The following is a 12,425-nucleotide window of genomic DNA, read 5'->3' as shown; positions in this document are numbered from 1 at the left end:
AAAACGGATGGGGGACTCGGGGTTCCGGATCCATGGATTTACTATTTAGCTGCCCAACTTCAACAATTGCGGGGATGATAAAGCAGGAAGAATAGTGGGTCACTATGTTCAGGGCAAGAATCTGATGACGGCACTGGAAGATGGATCATTGGATAGAAGGGGAGGTGACATCCCGCTACTACAGGTGATTCATAAAGTCTGGTGGAAAGGCAGGTCAATAGCTTGGGTACAGGGTTATACCAGGTTTACCGCCATTTGGCCTAACCTTCTGTATGCAGAATTACATAAAGTGTCTGCTGTCCAAGTTTGGGGTAGGTACGGACTCACTTACATGCACCAGCTATATGAGGGGGATACCCTGAAAGAATATGCCCACCTACAAAAGGAATTTATGCTCCCACACTCCCAATTTTATTTATACTTGCAGATACGGCATGCTATACGCGCTCAAGATGCAGCGGGGGGGGGGGGGGGTTGCGCCGGCCTCCAGAAATCCGATGAATGATTTAGCTAGTTCCGGGGGATCCACCAGTGGGGTCATAACATTGCACTATAGCAGTCTTATGGAAATGAAGATTAAAAAGCAACCTCTTCGGTTGTATGATAAGTGGCGGGAGGATATTGAAGACCTGACAGAGGAGAAATGGCGTGCAGTCCTGGAAGGGTTCACAGATGTTGCGGTTAGTGAAATGCACAGAATGTCACAATTGCTGCTGCTGCATAGAGTCTATCGGACACCTGTCCTTTTGAGGAAGATGGGGTACAGGTCGGATGACATGTGTCCTAGATGTGGTGCACCCAATGCTACGCTGATACACCTTATGTGGAACTGCCCTAGGTTGAGGAGATATTGGGAGGGCATAATATATCTAATACAAAAAGTGTTCGAGATAAGAGTGGAGGCAGATGCCAGATTATGTGTATTAGGCTGTACTGAATCTGTACAACTAGCTGCTGAGCAGAAATTAGCAGTAACCCGCATAATGTATCAAGCAAGGAAGGTGATTGCGTATCATTGGGTGGATCATGATCCTCCGGAGGTGGGGGAACTTGTTCGTAAGGTTCACACACTGTTACAAATGGAAAACTTTGTGTACCAGAAAAGAAATTACAGTAAAAAGTATGAGAAGATTTGGGGAAGGTGGAGGCAACACTACAATATTGTAGATTAATGTTGCTTAAATAGATACTGGAATCCACGTTGTCCCGGCTCCGCTCATATTTTTAGAGGTCACATATAGGAGACAGGGGTGTCATGGATTACTAGGAGGAGGTACGGGAGGTGTGCTGCCAAAGGGTATGGAGTATGGTCTACTGGGGGGGGGGGAGTGGTATACACGTTCTGTTATGCTGCAATGTAACGTACTGATATATTTGAATTAATGTCATGCAATATGTGCTTGAGGTGTATGTGCCGGATGTCCAGCTATACTGTATAACTGATGCATTTCTGTATTGAACTCATTGAACTCTTTCTGGAATAGACTTTTGGAGGGGTTCTACCTGGATCTAGGATGCTTGGGTAGTGGGTGGGTGGGGGGGGGACTGTTTTGTTTGTCTCATAAAATGCTTTGAAAATCTCAAATAAAAATAATCTGATTTAAAAAAAAAAAATTCTCTTAAATCTAGGGTTCTCTTTCAAATTCCTTATATCATTTTCAACACATTTCTTAAACGTGGTCAATTCGGGACCTATCTCATTACGTGGGTATTTTTTAGATTTTCTTTTTAAAGTGGTATGAATATATTCAGCCCTGGATCTGGATTTCTTTTTTGACATAAACGCAACAAAGACGCACCAATACCGCATATGCGGTTTTTGAATTTGGTGAGTTTTTGGTATACACAATCCAGATATGCAAATAGTATGTACAGCAAAAAAATATTATGGAAAAGATCATGGAGGATATTATGTTATATTGCCTTTATTGAAGATCGTAACAGTGTTTGATTTGAAGAGATCTCAATACTGAGATCCACTACAGATTTTGAGGCGAACTTGATCCATTTCAGAATTTGAGGAACACCTGGTCTATTCCCAAGTAGAGTTGAGCGAACACCTGGATGTTCGGGTTCGAGAAGTTCGGCCGAACATCCCGGAAATGTTCGGGTTCGGGATCCGAACCCGATCCGAACTTCGTCCCGAACCCGAACCCCATTGAAGTCAATGGGGACCCGAACTTTCCGGCACTAAAAAGGCTGTAAAACAGCCCAGGAAAGAGCTAGAGGGCTGCAAAAGGCAGCAACATGTAGGTAAATCCCCTGCAAACAAATGTGGATAGGGAAATGAATTAAAATAAAAATTAAATAAATAAAAATTAACCAAAATCAATTGGAGAGAGGTCCCATAGCAGAGAATCTGGCTTCACGTCACCCACCACTGTAAGAGTCCATTTTCATAAATTTAGGCCCAGCACCCAGGCAGAGGAGAGAGGTCCCGTAACAGAGAATCTGGCTTCATGTCAGCAGAGAATTAGTCTGCATGTCATAGCAGAGAATGAGGCTTCACGTCAGCCACCACTGCAACAGTCCATTGGCATATATTTAGGCCCAGCACCCAGGCAGAGGAGGGAGGTCCCGTAACAGAGAATCTGTCTTCATGTCAGCAGAGAATCAGTCTGCATGTCATAGCAGAGAATGAGGCTTCACGTCAGCCACCACTGCAACAGTCCATTGGCATATATTTAGGCCCAGCACACACACAGGCAGAGGAGAGAGGTCCCGTAACAGAGAATCTGGCTTCATGTCAGCAGAGAATCAGTCTGCATGTCATAGCAGAGAATGAGGCTTCACGTCAGCCACCACTGCAACAGTCCATTGGCATATATTTAGGCCCAGCACCCAGGCAGAGGAGGGAGGTCCCGTAACAGAGAATCTGTCTTCATGTCAGCAGAGAATCAGTCTGCATGTCATAGCAGAGAATGAGGCTTCACGTCAGCCACCACTGCAACAGTCCATTGGCATATATTTAGGCCCAGCACACACACAGGCAGAGGAGAGAGGTCCCGTAACAGAGAATCTGTCTTCATGTCAGCAGAGAATCAGTCTGCATGTCATAGCAGAGAATGAGGCTTCACGTCAGCCACCACTGCAACAGTCCATTGGCATATATTTAGGCCCAGCACCCAGGCAGAGGAGGGAGGTCCCGTAACAGAGAATCTGGCTTCATGTCAGCAGAGAATCAGTCTGCATGTCATAGCAGATAATGAGGCTTCACGTCAGCCACCACTGCAACAGTCCATTGGCATATATTTAGGCCCAGCACCCAGGCAGAGGAGGGAGGTCCCGTAACAGAGAATCTGGCTTCATGTCAGCAGAGAATCAGTCTGCATGTCATAGCAGAGAATGAGGCTTCACGTCAGCCACCACTGCAACAGTCCATTGGCATATATTTAGGCCCAGCACACAGGCAGAGGAGAGAGGTCCCGTAACAGAGAATCTGTCTTCATGTCAGCAGAGAATTAGTCTGCATGTCATAGCAGAGAATGAGGCTTCACGTCAGCCACCACTGCAACAGTCCATTGGCATATATTTAGGCCCAGCACACACACAGGCAGAGGAGAGAGGTCCCGTAACAGAGAATCTGTCTTCATGTCAGCAGAGAATTAGTCTGCATGTCATAGCAGAGAATGAGGCTTCACGTCAGCCACCACTGCAACAGTCCATTGGCATATATTTAGGCCCAGCACCCAGGCAGAGGAGGGAGGTCCCGTAACAGAGAATCTGTCTTCATGTCAGCAGAGAATCAGTCTGCATGTCATAGCAGAGAATGAGGCTTCACGTCAGCCACCACTGCAACAGTCCATTGGCATATATTTAGGCCCAGCACCCAGGCAGAGGAGGGAGGTCCCGTAACAGAGAATCTGGCTTCATGTCAGCAGAGAATTAGTCTGCATGTCATAGCAGAGAATGAGGCTTCACATCAGCCACCACTGCAACAGTCCATTGGCATATATTTAGGCCCAGCACACACACAGGCAGAGGAGAGAGGTCCCGTAACAGAGAATTTCATGATTTTCCTATTTTATGACGTAAAGTCATGATTTTATTAAAGACACGGAGGCGAGTATTGCATAAACTCTCTTTACTGTCCACCATAGCAGCAAAGAATGAACAGTACAATGATGAAGACAAAAAACCATAGCAACCAGCTCCACCCTCACAATCCAGTATATATGGGCTCAACCCCCTGGAATCCTCCTCTTTCTTTGCAAGACCACTGCAACACGAAGATCACTGTAACTGGAACCTCGACATGGATCCGAACCGAAGAAATAACCTTTCATACATGACGTCCTCAACAGAAGGAGGCCACGAACCAGTGGCGGACACCAACTTGAACAGGAACTAGGATGATCACTTCCCAGCGTAAGCTCGACTCAACCTGAGGGTAGAAACAAATGGGATAACAAAACAACTGGTTGCAAGTAAGAACGCAGTTAATAGACATAGTCATAACCACCGCACTTGTGCAAAACACAATACCATGTAATACAATAGCAAATTAAGACTTTCCAGGAACCCAGGGTGGGGAAGGGCGGGCAATACTCGCCTCCGTGTCTTTAATAAAATCATGACTTTACGTCATAAAATAGGAAAATCATGAAATTTTATAACAAGACACGGAGGCTCGTATTGCAAGTTCAAAGCTGAGAAATTACGGACTCAAAAGCGTGTGACAGAGGTCGGAAATAAAACTCCCGAAAAGTGGAGACTCTGGACCAATCTGCAAGCCTCATGACGTCCTCAAGGCGGGCTCCGGAAACCGTCATAGAAGTAGCCGATGCACCGCGAACTGAATGTGCCGTAAAAATACTCGTGTCAACGCCAGCCAGGCCAAGAATCCACTTCACCCAACGCGAAAGCGTAACACTGGTGACCGGAGAATGCGGCCTGCGAAAAGACACAAACAAATGGGGCACATCCGGAGAACGTAACGCCGAAGTGCGAGACTCATATTCCTGTAAGCAGGCCACTGGGCATAGCTGGGGTGAGTGCGGGAAGTAAGGATACACCACCGAGCGTATGTTAGTTTTCGTCCGTCTGGAAATGTTGAAGTGCACGCCCTCCGGAGTAAACGAACGAGCGTCGACATCCAAAGCTCGCACATCTGAGACTCTCTTACAAGAGACCAAGCAAAACAATGTAGCCAGTTTAGCGGATAGCTGGCGGAGGGACAATTGGGAATTAGATGACCATCCAGAAAGAAAATTCAACACCACACACACGTCCCAGGTGGCCGAAAACCTAGGTCTGGGGGGACGAGACAGGCGAGACCCCTTCAACAAACGACACACAAGGGGGTGTTGACCCGCAGGACAACCCTGAAAAACCCTCGTGTCGAGAAGAGATAGCCGATCTGTACAGATTGATGGTACGATAGGCCTTACCTGCATCGTAGAGTGAAGACAAAAAGGATAGAATTGAGCCTACAGGTGCTCGAACGGGATCCACATTGCACTCTCCGCTCCAACGCGCCCAAGAGTCCCAAGCGGCTCTATAAGCACGTCGCGTCCCTGGGGCCCACGCGCTCTCCAGTAGGAAGACAGTCGTCTCTGAAACGCCTGGCATCTCCCTGGGGATCCCGAGACCCTGCAAGCGAGAAGGCGAAGGGTACCCAATTGCAAGAGGGGGTGAGGGTCCCCCGCTGGGTCCAGAAGGAGGGAGGGGAAATCTGGAAGGAGAAGAGGAAAATCGACCAAGAGGTCCAACAGTTGAGGGAACCAAGACTGGGATCTCCACAGGGGCAGTACCAGGATCACCTCCGCAGATTGTCGCCGAATTTGAAGAAGAACCCGTGGAATGAGGGCAAACGGAGGGAAAGCATACATCAGCGACCCCTCCCAAGACTGCAGGAACGCGTCCACCGCCTCTGCAAGAGGGTCTGGCCGCCAACTGAAGAATTTGGGCACCTGAGCGTTCAGCCTGGACGCAAACAGATCTATAGAGGGAAGACCCCAACGGGATGACAAAGCCTGGAATACCGTCCCATCCAACCTCCAATCGCTGGAATCCCGAATGTAGCGAGAACTCCAGTCTGCTAAGACGTTGTGGAGACCGGGGAGATGTTCCGCTACAACCATGATGCCCCTGGAAAGGCAGAACTCCCAGAAATCCTTCGCCAGGCAGGTTAACACTGAGGAGCGTGTTCCGCCCATGCCGTTGACGTATCGAACTGCGGAGACGTTGTCCATCCGCAGTCTGATACAAGTCGTAACAACGCCATTGGCGAAACTGCGAATGGCTAGCGAACCCGCTAACAACTCCAATCCATTGATATGGAGGCGGGTCTCCTCTGGAGACCAAGGACCCCCTGTGGACACTCCATTGCAGTGTGCCCCCCACCCGTGTAGGCTGGCGTCTGATTCTATGATCAGGTCGGGTTGAGGACCAAAGATCGCCTTGCCGTTCCAGATCGAGAGATTCTGGATCCACCATCGCAATTCGTCTTTCGTCTCCCTGTCCAAGGAAATGGTGTCGGCATAAGAGGCACCCGCATGAAGGTGGGCGATCTTGAGCCGTTGAAGGGCCCGATAGTGCAAAGGGGTTGGGAACACCGCTTGGATGGAGGCAGCCAGAAGCCCAATTAAGCGAGCCAGATGGCGAAGGGACAAAGCCGGACGAATCAAGGCATGGCGAAGCTCCTTGCGGATGCTGCGCACTTTGGCCAGAGGCAGACTGAGCGTAAGGGCAATCGAATCCACTCTGAATCCCAGGAACTCCATTGATGTGGAAGGAATCAGGCAAGACTTCTCCTGATTGATAATGAATCCCAGATCTGAAAGAAGAGTGACAGCCATGGAAAGGTGCCTGCGAAGTAAGGAGCGACACTGAGCCATGATGAGAATGTCGTCCAAATAGATTATCATGCGGACTCCTCTGCTGCGGTGCCAGGCCACCACTGGTTTCATCACCTTGGTGAAGCACCACGGGGCGGAGGATAGGCCGAAAGGCAGGCAAGTAAACCGCCATATCTCCTCTCCCCACCTGAAGCGGAGGAGGTCTCTGGACCCCGGGGCAATCGGGACCGTCAAGTACGCGTCCTTGAGGTCTAATTTGACCATCAAGTCACCTGGCAAGAGCATGTCTCGTAAAAGATGGATGCCCTCCATCTTGAAGTGACGATACCTCACGATAGAGTTCAGAGGCCTTAAATTGATGACAGGACGCATCTGACCCCCTTTCTTTTGCACCAGGAAGACGTTGCTGATAATCCCCCTGGAGAGTGCAGAGGTGCGCTCTATCGCCCCTTTGTGGGCCAATTCGGTCAGTTCTGTATGGAGGTGGTGTAACGTCGGCCTGGACGAACCAATCGGGGGGGAGGAGGAAGGTGCGATGGAACGTCTGTGAGTTCTATCACAAAACCCCTGACGGTACCCAGGACCCAAGGGTCTGAGGTAATCTTTAACCAAGCTTGGAAAAAGAAACGGAGTCTGCCCCCTACAAGACATGTCAACGAAGGGAACAAAGGTAGAAGATTGGGACTTACCCATTGGTCGTCGGGAGTTGGGGGCTCCACGGAATCCTCTAGATCGTCCCGGGAAACCTCTTGACGGGAAGAAAGACGGTTGGTATCGTTGATCCTGAAGGGAGGACCGGTTAGCAAAAGAGCCTCTTCCCGAGCCGCGGGAGTGAAAACTGGATCGGCCGGACAGACGGCCCCTGGAACTGCCGGCCCTACCAGAAAAACGATGGGTAAAGACCTTCCTCATGGAAGTCTGGGCTTTGTCCAGCGCTGTAAAAGCGCCGACATACTTCCCAAGTTCCTTGATAAAGGGTTCTCCGAATAACAAACCCTGGGCCTCCTTGCCCGCCTCAGAAAGAGCTAGATTGGAAAGCTTGGGTTCTATTTTCATTAATATGGCCTTTCGTCTCTCTATGGCCAGGGAAGTGTTAACATTTCCCGTCAGACAAATTGCCCTCTGGATCCAGCCTCCTAATTCCACGGGATCCACCTGCCTACCTTCGGCTTTGGCGGATTCCGCCATATCAAAAATCCGTGTAAGTGGGCCAGTGAGATCAAGGAGTTTGTCTTGGACGGCCCTAAGGGCAGAATCCAATCCCTTCTTTGGGTTAAAACCCGTCTTAGCGAGAAACTGGACCATTTTGGGGTCCACTGTGGGCGTTTCGCACACCTTGTGTGGGATCAAGGGCCGTGGACATTCCGCACGTAACTTGTTCCGCGACTCCTTGGATAAAGGAGCGCGTATCTTGGACTCCAAATACTGTGCTACGTGCGTAGCCGGGAGCCATTCCGCGGAACGGGGATGATGGAGCTCCTCAGGGTTAAAGAGGGGCTCCCCTAAGGTGTCTATCAGGAGGTCCCCTTGAAGCGTTTGCTCCTCTAACGGAGTAGCCGAGGCTGATAACGGTCCTGAAGGGGACGGGACTACCCTCACATCAGCCAATTCTCCCTGTGAGTCATATGCCGACTCGTCAAATGCCTCCTCAAAGGATTCCCTCTCGGAATCAGTCTCTGGCTCAGGTAGGGTCCTGGCCGACTTCCACGCACGAGAACGTTCTGCCTGGCGTGGGCAGGCTCTTTTCCGCGGGGCAACCGCGTTACCTTGGGATGGAATTAAACCATCATTCTGCGATGTTCTGGAGGCTGAGGGAGTCTCCCCATGTGGTGCCGGTACACTAGCCTGCGCACCGAGGGCCTGGGATATGGACTGCGTCAAGGCAGAGGACATGGATCCCATTGCTGCGACAATTGCATCAGAGATGGATTGATGCAGGGTCGCACTAAGCATTGTAGGTTGTACAGGAACTGCAGCACTATCTAAATTTGGGGGCACCTGGGGGGCAGGGTGATTAGTCTGGGCTGGAGAAGACATGGTACAAAGAGACTGCGGCAGGAGTAAGTCACCCCAGGCCTCAGTAAGAACAGTTAGAGAGGACAGCTGAACCTGTGAATAAAGGAGAGAAAAAACTGGCTAAGTACAGCGATAAGGAAAAGAAATCAGGTGTAACCGATTGTAGGCAAAGACTCACCAGAGGAGGAGCGACCGAACGGCGAGATGAGCTGAGCGGCAGTGAAAATGGCGCCTAGATCCCACGAGAAGCCGGTGAGAGGGATAGAATGCGCGCGCCGGAACTCTCGCGAGAATACCCCTCAGGGAAGAGGGCACTGCCGCAATATCGCGGCGAACAGAAGAAACAAAGATGGCGCCCGAAGTCTCACTATCGCGAGACTTCGGGCGCAGCAAGAACGGGACGGGAGAAGATGGCCGAACGGCCGCAGAACAAGGAGAACCGCTGAGGTGAGGGAGGGGGGGGTGTGTGTGTCAGGGAAAACACACACACCGGAGGCGCGATAAGGAAGCGCCGATGGAGAATATCGCCGGCGAGAAGGAGAAATACAAAAAGGGGGGGGGGGAAATAACCCCGGACAGGGCAAAGAACCTAGAAGAAAATAGGCAAATAAACAGGGAACCACAAGGGACAACTGAAAAATACGTTAGGGAAAAGAAACCTAATAGAAGCGAAATATTATCACACAGAAAAAATAGAGTAAACCCCAACTGTACAAATAACACAATTAACAGCTGAGGAACTGAGGTACTTATCTGCTATGGTAGCAGCAAAGAAAGAGGAGGATTCCAGGGGGTTGAGCCCATATATACTGGATTGTGAGGGTGGAGCTGGTTGCTATGGTTTTTTGTCTTCATCATTGTACTGTTCATTCTTTGCTGCTATGGTGGACAGTAAAGAGAGTTTATGCAATACGAGCCTCCGTGTCTTGTTATAAAATCTGGCTTCATGTCAGCAGAGAATTAGTCTGCATGTCATAGCAGAGAATGAGGCTTCACGTCAGCCACCACTGCAACAGTCAATTGGCATATATTTAGGCCCAGCACACACACAGGCAGAGGAGAGAGGTCCCGTAACAGAGAATCTGGCTTCATGTCAGCAGAGAATCAGTCTGCATGTCATAGCAGAGAATGAGGCTTCACGTCAGCCACCACTGCAACAGTCCATTGGCATATATTTAGGCCCAGCACACACACAGGCAGAGGAGAGAGGTCCCGTAACAGAGAATCTGTCTTCATGTCAGCAGAGAATTAGTCTGCATGTCATAGCAGAGAATGAGGCTTCACGTCAGCCACCACTGCAACAGTCCATTGGCATATATTTAGGCCCAGCACACACACAGGCAGAGGAGAGAGGTCCCGTAACAGAGAATCTGGCTTCATGTCAGCAGAGAATCAGTCTGCATGTCATAGCAGAGAATGAGGCTTCACGTCAGCCACCACTGCAACAGTCCATTGGCATATATTTAGGCCCAGCACCCAGGCAGAGGAGGGAGGTCCCGTAACAGAGAATCTGGCTTCATGTCAGCAGAGAATTAGTCTGCATGTCATAGCAGAGAATGAGGCTTCACGTCAGCCACCACTGCAACAGTCCATTGGCATATATTTAGGCCCAGCACACACACAGGCAGAGGAGAGAGGTCCCGTAACAGAGAATCTGGCTTCATGTCAGCAGAGAATTAGTCTGCATGTCATAGCAGAGAATGAGGCTTCACGTCAGCCACCACTGCAACAGTCCATTGGCATATATTTAGGCCCAGCAAACACACAGGCAGAGGAGAGAGGTCCCGTAACAGAGAATCTGGCTTCATGTCAGCAGAGAATCAGTCTGCATGTCATAGCAGAGAATGAGGCTTCACGTCAGCCACCACTGCAACAGTCCATTGGCATATATTTAGGCCCAGCACACACACAGGCAGAGGAGAGAGGTCCCGTAACAGAGAATCTGTCTTCATGTCAGCAGAGAATTAGTCTGCATGTCATAGCAGAGAATGAGGCTTCACGTCAGCCACCACTGCAACAGTCCATTGGCATATATTTAGGCCCAGCACACACACAGGCAGAGGAGAGAGGTCCCGTAACAGAGAATCTGGCTTCATGTCAGCAGAGAATCAGTCTGCATGTCATAGCAGAGAATGAGGCTTCACGTCAGCCACCACTGCAACAGTCCATTGGCATATATTTAGGCCCAGCACCCAGGCAGAGGAGAGAGGTCTCGTAACAGAGAATCTGGCTTCATGTCAGCAGAGAATCAGTCTGCATGTCATAGCAGAGAATGAGGCTTCACGTCAGCCACCACTGCAACAGTACATTGGCATATATTTAGGCCCAGCACACACACAGGCAGAGGAGAGAGGTTCCGTAACAGACAATCTGGCTTCATGTCAGCAGAGAATCATTCTGCATGTCATAGCAGAGAATCAGGCTTCACGTCACCCAACATTGGAACAGTCCATTGGCATATATTTAGGCCCCGGCACCCAGACACAGGAGAGGTTCATTCAACTTTGGGTAGCCTCGCAATATAATGGTAAAATGAAAATAAAAATAGGATTGAATGAGGAAGTGCCCTGGAGTCCAATAATATATGGTTAAGGGGAGGTAGTTAATGTCTAATCTGGACAAGGGACGGACAGATCCTGTGGGATCCATGCCTGGTTCATTTTTATGAACGTCAGCTTGTCCACATTGGCTGTAGACAGGCGGCTGCGTTTGTCTGTAATGACGCCCCCTGCCGTGCTGAATACACGTTCAGACAAAACGCTGGCCGCCGGGCAGGCCAGCACCTCCAAGGCATAAAAGGCTAGCTCTGGCCACGTGGACAATTCAGAGACCCAGAAGTTGAATGGGGCCGAACCATCAGTCAGTACGTGGAGGGGTGTGCACACGTACTGTTCCACCATGTTAGTGAAATGTTGCCTCCTGCTAACACGTTGCGTATCAGGTGGTGGTGCAGTTAGCTGTGGCGTGTTGACAAAAGTTTTCCACATCTCTGCCATGCTAACCCTGCCCTCAAAGGAGCTGGCATTGACACAGCTGCCTTGGCGACCTCTTGCTCCTCCTCTGCCTTGGCCTTGGGCTTCCACTTGTTCCCCTGTGACATTTGGGAATGCTCTCAGTAGCGCGTCTACCAACGTGCGCTTGTACTCGCGCATCTTCCTATCACGCTCCAGTGCAGGAAGTAAGGTGGGCACATTGTCTTTGTAGCGTGGATCCAGCAGGGTGGCAACCCAGTAGTCCGCACAGGTTAAAATGTGGGCAACTCTGCTGTCGTTGCGCAGGCACTGCAGCATGTAGTCGCTCATGTGTGCCAGGCTGCCCAGGGGTAAGGACAAGCTGTCCTCTGTGGGAGGCGTATCGTCATCGTCCTGCCTTTCCCCCCAGCCACGCACCAGTGATGGACCCGAGCTGCGTTGGGTGCCACCCCGCTGTGACCATGCTTCATCCTCATCCTCCTCCACCTCCTCCTCATCCTCGTCCTCCTCGTCCTCCAGTAGTGGGCCCTGTCTGGCCACATTTGTACCTGGCCTCTGCTGTTGCCAAAAACCTCCCTCTGAGTCACTTCAAAGAGACTGGCCTGAAAGTGCTAAAAATGACCCCTCTTCCTCCTCC

Source organism: Bufo gargarizans, chromosome 2 (assembly GCF_014858855.1).
Source record: "Bufo gargarizans isolate SCDJY-AF-19 chromosome 2, ASM1485885v1, whole genome shotgun sequence".
NCBI lineage: Eukaryota > Metazoa > Chordata > Amphibia > Anura > Bufonidae > Bufo > Bufo gargarizans.
The sequence above is the reverse complement of the archived record's forward strand: the minus strand, read 5'-3'. Positions refer to the sequence as shown.